Here is a 13,613-nt window from a genome sequence, read left to right on the forward strand (position 1 = left end):
GCATGTGCGAGTCCGGAAATGCGGGGAGCGGGACTCACACAGGAACGGTCACTGGTGGCCAGCCACCGCTGGGCTGTGGGTAGCGGTGGCTGTCAGACTGTCTGAGAGCAGGGAGGTGTCTGAGCGGCAGCAGTGTAGGAATAATGTGCAGAAAGAGCAGCCGCCCGTACAGTGTAGGCCATAACCCGGCAGGCAGTGCTCTGCTTCAATCTGGCTGGCCCCGCCCACCACACTCACAATGGCCTGTGTGTATCAGCCCAGCTTTCCGGCTCCTGCTGCTCCTGGATGTGGCTGACTTGGGCTGCTGTACCCCCACCACACTGTCCCGCGGCCGGCTCCCTGCTCATTACAGGAGGGAGCAACAAGACCAGGTGGGTTCTGTATGTACTGGAGGCTATATGGGGGATGGGGAGATGTAATATGGGGAGGGGGTCTGTGTGATATGCAATGTATCACTGGGTGTAATATGGGGAGGAGGTCTGTGTAATATGTAGTGTGCCACTGAGTGTAATATGGTGGGGCTAAGTGTAATATGTTGTAACCCTTTCTTTACCTTCCCTTAGAGTGCCTCCACCCAAACTTTTGGATAGGTTTTAACCTATGTTCTAGGATCAATTAGGGAAAACCTTATGGTGTTTCTTGTTTTACAGGTGCATGAATCTAAGATCTTTATTGCCCGATTCCAAGGCTCTCCTCCTTGTACAGGTAAGTTCCCTCGTAATAACAAGACCTTCTTGCCAATAATACTCTTTACTGTATTTTACTATAGGTTAACACATTTCAATTTAATAGACATGCTTTACATTCCATATACATGGCTACTATATATATATATATATATATATATATATATATATATATATATATATATATATATATATATATATATATATATATTATATCTAAATACATTTCATTTATATACCAGGATATACTTGTTCCTTAGTACCTTACTTTAAAGTTATATGTTTATGGACATATAAATATCCCATTACCTGGTATCATACACAGTACTTTTACTTACGTGCAGATATAAAGTATATTTTAATTACTATTAAGGCTACATTCTATTAAACTATCAATTATACTTTATAAAATTTCCATATACATATATAAATCAATACCACATATTAAATACAATATGCCATCTTCATATGACAGTCTAATAAAGTATCTATTTATATATATATATATATATATATGCATATATATGGGTATTGATGGGAATCCTCACATAAGCATGGTGATAGTTTAGGATGTAAATATATATATATATATATATATATATATATATATATATATATATATATATATATATATATATATATATATATATATATATTTTCTGTACGTTGGTAACCACTAGAATAAAAGTAAATCTCCTGTAAGATCCTTGAACTCCTGAGGGTGAACTGTAAACCACCAGAATTATGAATGAATATGTATGGTTACTTGTATCCAATTAGTTTCCCTGGGTAGTATTGTTACTGTTTTGTATCCACTGAAACTTAACAAGCTGATTCTCTGTGTGTGATCTGACTGAGGGTATGTTAGAACTATCCTCCAGATGTCACTATGATCTTGGTTACTATACTTTCATATTATGAACTTGTAAAAGTCACTTGAGGAATTAGTAGGAGTAAAGAGGCAAGAGTCTATCTGTAAAATGTATCATATTCCTCTTCTGGGATATAAATAGTCTGTAGTTTTAGATGGAGACAAATACATATAAAGTTTGTCTGTACTGCAACCATATACCCCCTGTTATAGTTATTTGTGTCTCAGTCTCTTGACACCATCACCTACTTTTATTTGTTATAACTGAAAACACTACCCTTTCCTTTCAGTTAAGCTCTCCTGGACTAGTAGTGATATTTACTTAGGTTTCCCTATTGTATGAAGTTACAATGTGAGGTGCAATATTCCACAGACCTGTGACGTTTTCACTATTGACTCCTGTCAATAGCTGGAAGACTGGACGGGTAGCCACTCCTTTTTTTCACTCTCATTGGTGGGCAGTGACTCTTCATTGCTTTCATATGACGCCCTCTGCTATACTAGCATTTGTGAGAGCTTAGCGGGTACTTGGAGCACTAACATATGCTGGTAGTTGTTACGTGCCGGGTGGTTGTCATGATAAGGCGGCTAGAAGTGACTCAGCCTCTCTGATTGATGCCTCCGCTCTGGACCTTTCCAGCGCTTCTACGACCTGTCACTCGGGGGGCCGCTCCTCCCTTCTTGTTGTCGCCTCCTTCTGAGTGGTTCAAGCGCTCCCCCGGCCAGTTACTCTGGATGCCGCTCCGCCTCTTTCAATGTCGCCGCCTTCCGCTTGCCTCCCGTCTCCGCTGTCTTGATGACACCTTCCGCCTTCCGCGTCCTTAAGTGCACTACCGCCGGTAGCAGCGGCTCCCACTCCCCAAGCGCCTGCTGATCCCACAGCCTAGCTCGGAAGCGCTGAAGAGAGGATACCGCTACCACGGCTGCGCACCCGACTCCAGATCCAGACTGACGTGTGTCTCCTCTATTTATACCGCTGCCATCAGGGTCGCGTGGAAGGGTTCTTCCCGCCGGGGTCTCGTGAGCCACATGTATCCACATGTGCCCCAGGTTATGTCAGGCACCCCATCCACCAATCAGGTAACCGTTTTATTTCAATCCAAGGTCAGGACAGAAGGTTACCTCACCAACCATGTCCTGTGGTATTATTAAACTTCACTTTTCCCTTGTAACCCAGGGACACTCCATCAAGTCTATGTCCAATACATTAATAGGTATATATAATAGTCTTTCTAGATATATATATATATATATATATAACGAGATATCTACTATTTACCAGGAAAATACAGTCATGTATAAAGTAAGTACATATAGGTTCTCATATATTAAACCGTCATATATGAGAATATCATTACATTCTCCCCCTGGAGATCAGATTTACTATTCTTATTAAAGCACACCATCTGATCACCACTTTTGAAACAATACATTTTATATTCGGCTTAGGTAACCGACCTTATTTCAGACACATTCCCCCACCAACATTAGCAAACCCAAAGTAAGGCCATGCATAAATGATACTAGGATGAACGGTTCTTTCCACAATATTAGGACAACCTAACTGATCGTAGGTTAACAGTTTAGGGGGCCTACGTACCCTCTGAGGTAGAGGAGTGGTGGAACAGTCCCATAGTGGATTCGGATTATATTGAACATCAGGACTTTGGTCTATGGTTAACTCCTCATCTTGACAGTCCATTTCCCCTTCACTCATAGGTAAAGTCCTTAACTTTCAGGTGAGTATTCAGATTTTGAGGGGATGGAGTGATTTCTTCAGTCCTATGTTCATAGAAGTACCCGGTTTCGGAAGTTAAATTATCAGATTCTAAGTTATCATAAGTGAGTTCCATAGATGATGTGGGTGTTGTATGATCTGGAAGGGTAACAGTTTGTAGGGTAGTCTCGGAATTTTCAGTGGGACACAATACCAAATCATGGTTTATGGGCAATAGGTGCTGTCTGTGGTATGTGAGCACAGGTCCATCAGTATGTTCTGGAACAATTTGATACACTGGTATTCCAGGCAATTTCTTTACCACTCGATAAGGGGTCTCCTTCCATCTATTAGCAATTTTCTGTCTTCGAGGGAAACCCAACCTTCTAAGAAGAACACGGTCACCGGGTGAAAGCACATGTTCAGTTACTCTCTTATCATAGGCCAATTTATTCTTATCATTCTGTCGTTGAGCTGCCTTGTTGGCCAGATCATAGGCTTCATTAAGTTCTTTTCTCAAATTATTCACATACTTAGAGTGAGAGGGAGCTTTAACAGAGGTAGGGGAGGTGCCAAGGCTAATATCTATAGGTAATCGTGCTTCTCTTCCGAACATCAACACATATGGGGAGTACCCAGTGGCCTCGTTCCTCGTACAATTATAAGCGTGTACCAGTTGACAGATGTACTTTTTCCAATGGACTTTCTGTTTATGAACTAAGGTTCCCAGCATATTCAAAAGGGTTCGGTTAAATCGTTCTGGCTGAGGATCTCCTTGTGGATGATAGGGTGTCGTATGGGATTTTCTTATTCCACAGCATATACACAATTCCTTAATGAGTCGACTTTCAAAGTCAGGACCTTGATCCGAATGAATACGTGAAGGTAAACCGTACCCAAAGGGTTTTTGCCACTGTTAGTGATTTCTGATCTGGTGTCACAAATACCTGAGCATACCTTGTAAAATGGTCGGTAATGACCAGGATGTTACTATCTTGCCCGTTAGGACCTTCTAATGACAGAAAATCTATACATATAAGTTCCATAGGCCCAGAACTTTGTAAATGACCCAAGGGGGCAGCGTGCTGTGGTAAAGTTTTCCTTAGAATGCAGTTTTTGCAATTATGACAGTATTTCTCAATGTCTTGATTCATATAAGGCCAATATACCCGTTCAGTTATTAAATGTTGGGTCTTATCATAGCCTAGATGACCATGATTGTCATGAAGGGCTTTTAATATCATGGGGACTAAGGTGGCTGGCAACACTAATTGTATTTTAACTTTACCAGTAGTCCCTGTTCTTCGGTATAGAATCCCTTGCTTAAAAAATAACCTGGCTCGTTGTCTAAGCAGCACTTTAGCTCTTTTAGACATATTTGAATGACGTATCCTCGTGGTTTGCTTCTTGAGATATTGTATGACGACCCTTAAATCAGTGTCACTGTATTGAGCTTGTTTTATTTGATCGTGTGATAATACAGACAGTTCACCCATTTCGGTTTTGGATATCCAACAGTACATTAGTGGAAGGGCTGCTCCCGATGCTCCTAATGCACTAATAGCTTCAGTATTAGAGTTCTGTAAAATAGAAATCTGATGACAGAGACCTTGAAGAGCAGGGGCAGGTAACTCTATCCATTCATCATTTGAGCTATCGGTTGGAAAATGCGGTAATCGAGATAAAGCATCTGCATCAATATTTTGAAGCCCAGGTTTGTATTTTAGACTGAAATTATAATTGGACAGTGCTGCTAGCCATCGATGTCCAGTTGCATCTAACTTGGCAGTGGAATTGATGTATATTAAAGGATTATTATCTGTGTGCACCGTAAACTTTACTCCATATAGATAGTCGTGGAATTTTTCCACCACCGCCCACTTTAGTGCCAAGAACTCCAATTTATGTACAGCATAATTCTTCTCACTGTTGGATAATCCTCTACTAACATAAGCTACAGGCCGTAACTGTTGGTTTTGTTGCTGGTACAACACTCCCCCAAGTCCTTCAAAGGATGCATCAATGTGAAGTTCATAGGGTAATTCAGGATTGGCATATGCTAAAATAGGAGAATGGGTCAGTAAATACTTGAGTCTCTGAAAAGCATCTTCACACTGGTCCGTCCATCTATCCCCAAACTCTTCTTGAGGTTTGAAATACTTTCCAGTTGAATGGCGACCGCGTCCAGCAGGTGGATATCCCTTGGTCAATTCCGTCAAGGGGCGGGAGACTTTTGAATATTGTGGTACAAACCTACAGTAGTATCCACTGAACCCCAGAAATGAGCGGAGATCTTTTAGATTCAATGGTCGGGGCCACTCTTGTACAGCCGCTATCTTATCCGGATCAGTTGATATTCCTTCTCGGCTGACAATATGACCCAGATATCGGACAGTGGTTTGACACAAACAGCATTTGTCAATAGACAGCTTCAGACCTCTCTTCTGTAATCGATCTAATACTTTTAATAATCGGCTGTTATGCTCCTCCAAGGTTCGACCAAATACGAGGACATCATCAAGATAAACAAGAACTTCACGGTAGCACATGTCCCCAATGATCTTCTCCATGGTCCTCTGAAATGTTGCAGGAGCCCCTTTTATACGTTGCGGCATTTTAATGAATTCGAAGAAGCCAATGGGACACACAAACGCTGTTTTAGCACGGTCATCCGGATGCATAGGAATTTGGTAATAACCACAGCGCATGTCAAAAACCGAGAACCATCTACTCCCTTGAAGACAGTCCAAAGCTTCCTCCACTTTTGGTACGGTGTACTGATCCTCAATGGTGCGATTATTTAGAGTACGATAGTCAATACACAGTCGAATGTCACCATTTTTCTTTCGGGCTACCACAATTGGAGAAGCGTGAGGACTTTCTGACTCCGCAATCACCTGATTTTCTAAAAGATGTTTCAAATGTTGTCTCACGTCCTCAAAATCAGCAGGAGCTAACCTCCTAGATCTTTCTCGAAAAGGGGTATCATCCCGTAATCTAATTCGATGTTCTACTTCAGAGGCAGTACCTAAGTCCCACTCTCCAAAGGAGAAAACGGATTCCCGAGACAGCATTTCATTAATCAATTTATCCCGATCCTTGACAGACAGATCACTTCCTTGGAAACATTCTTCAATTTTGCTGACAGCAGTTACTGAACTCGTTATAGTATAGATGTCATTTTCAAGTATATCACTAGTATCAGATACACCATTGTCAGTTCTTGGAATACTTTGTTTCATAGTGTCCTGCTGTATACACCACCTAGCCAGAGTTTTAAAAAGATGTGAATTTGTCCCCACTATAATGGATACCACTCCTTGGTCTGATGGAGGGTCTGGGCACACTAACGCCAAAAAGGGAAAAGGAGTTTGGTACCCTGTGCTGTCATCCAGGAATTCAATTTGAGTGGTCACATACCCTAGATAGGGGTATTTTTGGTCGCTCAAACCCCATATCACCAGTCCATCAAAAGGCATTAGAGGTACATCCGAAAGATATTGTCGGTACCAACTTTCAAATATAATTGACACCTGTGATCCACTGTCCAATAATGCTTGACACACTTTTCCATTTATTAGAGCTGGTACCATTGGCGCTTTTCCAATTATTCCACTGGGAACGATATGTGACCACTGAGTACTCCCCATTGCGCATACATTTATAATCGGGGAGTCGATGCGGGGTTCATCGACGTCCCTTGCCCGTTTTCCGTCCTAGATGTTGACCCCAACTCCGAACTGTTCTCATGGACTCTGGTACTTTCGTTCTGTATACATTCAAAAGAACGATGTCCTAATTGCCCACATCTATAACAAGTGAGGTTTCTCATACTATCTGGTCGTCTATTGAAACCTCTCCCCCTGCCCGCTTGATGTATCCTAGGATTTGAAGATAATGTACTCTGTAAAGAAATTAACTGATCTAATTTCTTATTTTGTTCCTCTAAAGCTTTTAGCAAGTGTTCATTAACAGAAGGAACTTCAGAGGTAGGAACAATAACTTTGACTCTTTTTAGATTTTTTTCGCGATTTTCAATTTGTACTTCTTCCAATTTAACTTCTCTTATCAATTCTCCTAAAGTAGGAGGAGGATCCCTAGGTATCTTACACCTTAATCTTTGAGCTACAGGATTGGTAGTCATAGCTCCTCTCAATATATACTTTAGTCGCATGGTATCAATTTCTGGGGGATTAATCCCTCCTTTATCTAACAATTTATAAAGAATTTTGTCTAAACGATATATATATATAAGTGGTGAGGGTTTCGGTAGGTTCTTGATAAGTCTGATTTAATCGAGACAACAGATCTCCCACATCTTCTAATGTCCCAAAAGAATAGTCCAAAGCCTCAAAATAGTTTTTTAATGTAGCATGGGAGTTACTTCTCCTGGTAGCATGAATGATTCCCATCGCTGGTCCTCTTAGGCTTTCCACAATTCTCTGTTTTTTAATATGCTCCGGACACCTCCACTCCTCGGAATGTTGTACTGCCGCCTCCCTCCATACACCGTAGCTCTCTTCTCCAGAGGGAACTGGAATTACCCCAGAAAATATCCTTAGTCTTCTATATCCCCCTTCGTAATGCCATCTTTCAAAATGGCTAACAACTTTATCCATTACATTCTCCACTTGTGGATCTATTTTTTCTTCACCCATAGATGTTTCTTCGGATGTATTACTAGTATTATGAAAACATCCTGCGCTAGTACTCTCCACTTTACTATCTTCTTTAATTATGTCTTTCTCTCCTTCATTTATATACTTATCCACTGGCCACCTCACTTGCAATCTCCTACCCGGTATCCTTTCTATTAGAATATTAGCTGGGATTACTGACGCATCTAGCTGATTGTCATTACTTATTAAAACGGCACATATCTCATCACTAACATCTTTCCACTTATCTACAATATGCGGTTGTTTCACTCCATACATTTTTTTTATTTCACTAATAATATCTTCTATAATATCAACAAAATTTCCAAGAATACCCACACTTTTCTGTACATCCACCCCCTTACTTCTACACCAGCTATAAATATCCTCTCCACTGATCTCCATTTGTAACTTTTTATTCGGATCTCAGCTCAGTGCCTCCAATATGTAACCCTTTCTTTACCTTCCCTTAGAGTGCCTCCACCCAAACTTTTGGATAGGTTTTAACCTATTTTCTAGGATCAATTTGGGAAAACCTTATGGTGTTTCTTGTTTTACCGGTGCATGAATCTAAGATCTTTATTGCCCGATTCCAAGGCTCTCCTCCTTGTACAGGTAAGTTCCCTCGTAATAACAAGACCTTCTTGCCAATAATACTCTTTACTGTATTTTACTATAGGTTAACACATTTCAATTTAATAGACATGCTTTACATTCCATATACATGGCTACCATATATATATATATATATATATATATATATATATATATAATATATATATCTCTAAATACATTTCATTTATATACCAGGATATACTTGTTCCTTAGTACCTTACTTTAAAGTTATATGTTTATGGACATATAAATATCCCATTACCTGGTATCATACACAGTACTTTTACTTACGTGCAGATATAAAGTATATTTTAATTACTATTAAGGCTACATTCTATTAAACTATCAATTATACTTTATAAAATTTCCATATACATATATAAATCAATACCACATATTAAATACAATATGCCATCTTCATATGACAGTCTAATAAAGTATCTATTTATATATATATATATATATATATATATATATATATATATATATATATATATACATATATATGGGTATTGATGGGAATCCTCACATAAGCATGGTGATAGTTTAGGATGTATATATATATATATATATATATATATATATATATATATATATATATATATATATTAATTTTCTGTACGTTGGTAACCACTAGAATAAAAGTAAATCTCCTGTAAGATCCTTGAACTCCTGAGGGTGAACTGTAAACCACCAGAATTATGAATGAATATGTATGGTTACTTGTATCCAATTAGTTTCCCTGGGTAATATTGTTACTGTTTTGTATCCACTGAAACTTAACAAGCTGATTCTCTGTGTGTGATCTGACTGAGGGTATGTTAGAACTATCCTCCAGATGTCACTATGATCTTGGTTACTATACTTTCATATTATGAACTTGTAAAAGTCACTTGAGGAATTAGTAGGAGTAAAGAGGCAAGAGTCTATCTGTAAAATGTATCATATTCCTCTTCTGGGATATAAATAGTCTGTAGTTTTAGATGGAGACAAATACATATAAAGTTTGTCTGTACTGCAACCATATACCCCCTGTTATAGTTATTTGTGTCTCAGTCTCTTGACACCATCACTACTTTTATTTGTTATAACTGAAAACACTACCCTTTCCTTTCAGTTAAGCTCTCCTGGACTAGTAGTGATATTTACTTAGGTTTCCCTATTGTATGAAGTTACAATGTGAGGTGAAATATTCCACAGACCTGTGACGTTTTCACTATTGACTCCTGTCAATAGCTGGAAGACTGGACGGGTAGCCACTCCTTTTTTTCACTCTCATTGGTGGGCAGTGACTCTTCATTGCTTTCATATGACGCCCTCTGCTATACTAGCATTTGTGAGAGCTTAGCGGGTACTTGGAGCACTAACATATGCTGGTAGTTGTTACGTGCCGGGTGGTTGTCATGATAAGGCGGCTAGAAGTGACTCAGCCTCTCTGATTGATGCCTCCGCTCTGGACCTTTCCAGCGCTTCTACGACCTGTCACTCGGGGGGCCGCTCCTCCCTTCTTGTTGTCGCCTCCTTCTGAGTGGTTCAAGCGCTCCCCCGGCCAGTTACTCTGGATGCCGCTCCGCCTCTTTCAATGTCGCCGCCTTCCGCTTGCCTCCCATCTCCGCTGTCTTGATGACACCTTCTTCCTTCCGCGTCCTTAAGTGCACTACCGCCGGTAGCAGCGGCTCCCACTCCCCAAGCGCCTGCTGATCCCACAGCCTAGCTCGGAAGCGCTGAAGAGAGGATACCGCTACCACGGCTGCGCACCCGACTCCAGATCCAGACTGACGTGTGTCTCCTCTATTTATACCGCTGCCATCAGGGTCGCGTGGAAGGGTTATCCCGCCGGGGTCTCGTGAGCCACATGTATCCACATGTGCCCCAGGTTATGTCAGGCACCCCATCCACCAATCGGGTAACCGTTTTATTTCAATCCAAGGTCAGGACAGAAGGTTACCTCACAAACCATGTCCTGTGGTATTATTAAACTTCACTTTTCCCTTGTAACCCAGGGACACTCCATCAAGTCTATGTCCAATACATTAATAGGCATATATAATAGTCTTTCTAGAGATATATATATATATATATATATATATATATATATATATATATATACGAGATATCTACTATTTACCAGGAAAATACATCATGTATAAAGTAAGTACATATAGGTTCTCATATATTAAACCGTCATATATGAGAATATCATTACATGTAGTGCACTACTGGGTGTAATATGGGGGCTGTGTAATATTTATTTATTTATTAACAGTTTCTTATATAGCGCAGCATATTCCGTTGCGCTTTAAATATGTAGTGTGCTGCTGGGTGTAATATGTTGGGGGGGGTGTAATATATAGTGTAGTGCTGGGTGTAATATAGGTGGGGTGGCTGTGTAATATGTAGTGTGCTGCTGGGTGTAATATGTTGCGGTGGGGTGTAATATATAGTGTGCTGCTGGGTGTAATATAGGTGGGGGGCTGTGTAATATGTAGTGTGCTACTGGGTGTAATATGAGGGAGCTGTGTAAAATGTAGTGTAATGTGCACTGGGTGTAATATGGGTGGGGCTGTGTAATATTCTGTTTGGAGTAATATTGGGGCCTGTGTAATATGCTACTGGGTGTAATATGGAGGAGGCTGTGTAATATACTATTGGGTGCAGTGGCGGAACTAGCGAGCGGTGGGCCCAGGTGCGACAAAATGTTTTGGGGCCCCCCCTCCCCCTCATCCCATCCAAGTACACCCCCTCACCCCTGGAAAGGATCTGGTGAGGGGGACCTGCCCAGGGCCAGAGAAATGGATACCTAGCAACAGTGCTGTAGCTAGACATTTTAGCACGTGTGCAAGAAACAGCATCGGAGCCCCACCCCTGCATGCAAAACAGGGGCAGTGCGCGCCGTAGGCGCGCGTAAAAATACATAGGGCGTGGCTTCATAGGAAAGGGGTGTGGCCACAAAATAATACCAATTCATAAAACGGTGCACAGTAGTCTCCATTATTCAAATTATGCAGCACAGTAGCACCACTACACCAGGTAGAGACCCTTTTACACCTTACGGCGGACAGATTCCCCTTTTTACACATTACGGCAGACAGTGTCCCCCTTTTTACATATAATGGCAGACAGCATCCACCTTTTTACACATAACGGCAGACAGCGTCCCCTTTTTACACATAACGGCAGACAGCCTGCCCTTGTAACACTTAACGGCAGACAGCGTGCCTTTTTACACATTACGGCAGACAGTATCCCCCTTTTTACACAATACGGCAGACAGCATTACTGGGAGGAGGCCGGGATGTCCCAGCATGCTCAGCATGGCCACGCCTCCTCCTAGTAATGCATCTGAGCGCTGGCTAGGACAGGAGGACACGGGGCAGCATGTTGCGGTGCCGGAGTTTTGAATCAGATTCTCCACGGTGATGTGGGGGGTAAGTGCTCCCCACGTGGGCTGGGGTGGATAATTGTGGGGGGAGCGCCAAAATATAATTTTTATATATGACCCCCCCCCCCCCCCCCAGCCACAACACGCGCCTCCTGCAAATAATCGATCGTATATTGAGGTGTCATGAAATAACCAACGTTTCAGGACCCATGTGACACGCTCTAGGACAAATAGGCGGATTTGAGCATAATGAACATCTGCGCACATGTGCATATTCTGGGTGTATTACTGAACTATACCATAATGCACAGACCTATTTTACCCCCCCCACACACACAAAAGTTAGCAACCACAGTGTACACTGCTGCTTTGATGGATTAATTCACCTGCTTTTATGGCTCTTATTGGCAGGGCTAGGAAGCCCGTTGAATCTTCTCTCCAGCACTAGGGATCCTGCCTGGAATGATGACATCCCCTCCCCACAGGCCTGCGAATCGCGGGTAAAATGCAGTGAGTGGGCGGAGCCTAATGGCGCAAGTGGGCGGAGCTACGATCGCGAGTCGCGGTCAGAAAAAAATCTTAAGTTAATCAGGAGGGGTTTCTGGGTACGCGTGTGCCAGTGAGAGGGACAGCAGCAGCAGCGTCTCAACCTATAACACAGCGCTGCTGCGGCTCCCTCCTCCACCTCCCTACTCCTCCTTCCCCACGTGTCCGCTGCGCTCCTCTCCTCTTCGGGCGGCTGTGTGCTGCGGGCAGCGGTTGCCCACAGCACACAGCGGCATGTAATGAGTCAGTTTGACTCCATTACATGCTTTGGGCCCCTGGACAGTGGCGGGCCCCAGTGCAACGCACTGGTTGCACTGGCGGTAGTTCCGCCTCTGATTGGGTGTAATTGGGGGGGGGGGGGGCTGTGTAATATGTAGTATGCTACTGGGTGTAATATGTGGGGGTGTAATATGTAGTGTGCTGCTGGGTGTAATATTGGGGGGGCTGTGTAAAATGTAGCGTAATGTGCACTGGGTGTAGTATGGGTGGGGCTGTGTAGTATTCTATTGGTTGTAATATGGGGGTCTGTGTAATATGCTATTGGATGTAAAATGGGGGGGCAATAAATACGTCCATAGGTGGACCTAAACACGCCCTTTGGGTGGAGCATGACACACCCCCTCAACAGAAAGCGCAGCGTATTCTGCTGGTTGTGGTATGATAGACAGTGTCTAGTTAGATAGTCAATAGATAGACACCATATGTTAGACAGACATTATGTCGACAGGGTCAAAAGGTGACCTGGAAAAGGTAGACAGTACAAAAGGTTGAGAGGGTCAAACGGTCAACAGGGTCAAAAGGTCGACATGGAAATGGTCAACCTAAAAAAGGTAGACACTATGTTTTTTGCATTTTTGTGGTTTGTGTGGATAGTTTTGTCATCTGGGACCCCCAATTGTAGAAAGACGTACGCTCACCACGCTTCGGGCTCGGTGGCTCGCTACGCTCGCCACAAGGTTTATAACCGACTCTGTGCCGTCATGGATAGAGAAGGTATGAAAAGTCCAAAAACATGTTACATTTTAAAAAAAAGTATTTTTCATATCGACCATTTTCATGTCGACCTTTTGACTAGAGATGAGCGCCTGAAATTTTTCGGGTTTTGGTTTTGGGTTCGGTTCCGCGGCCGTGTTTTGGG

The 13,613-nt window shown here is 42.2% G+C and overlaps 1 long non-coding RNA gene across 10 annotated transcripts in view; it reads left to right on the forward strand.

Moving 5' to 3' along the window:
• LOC134958037 (uncharacterized) overlaps positions 1–13,613 on the forward strand; it is a 133,706-nt gene that overhangs the window by 3,654 nt on the left and 116,439 nt on the right. For all 10 annotated transcript variants that reach the window (XR_010186847.1, XR_010186846.1, XR_010186848.1 and 7 more), the window contains exons 2-3: positions 651–705; positions 8,406–8,547. This is a non-coding gene — a long non-coding RNA (uncharacterized LOC134958037). The remainder of the gene's footprint in view (positions 1–650; positions 706–8,405; positions 8,548–13,613) is intronic.

The sequence above is a fragment of the Pseudophryne corroboree genome, chromosome 9 (genome assembly GCF_028390025.1).
Source record: "Pseudophryne corroboree isolate aPseCor3 chromosome 9, aPseCor3.hap2, whole genome shotgun sequence".
Classification (NCBI taxonomy): domain Eukaryota; kingdom Metazoa; phylum Chordata; class Amphibia; order Anura; family Myobatrachidae; genus Pseudophryne; species Pseudophryne corroboree.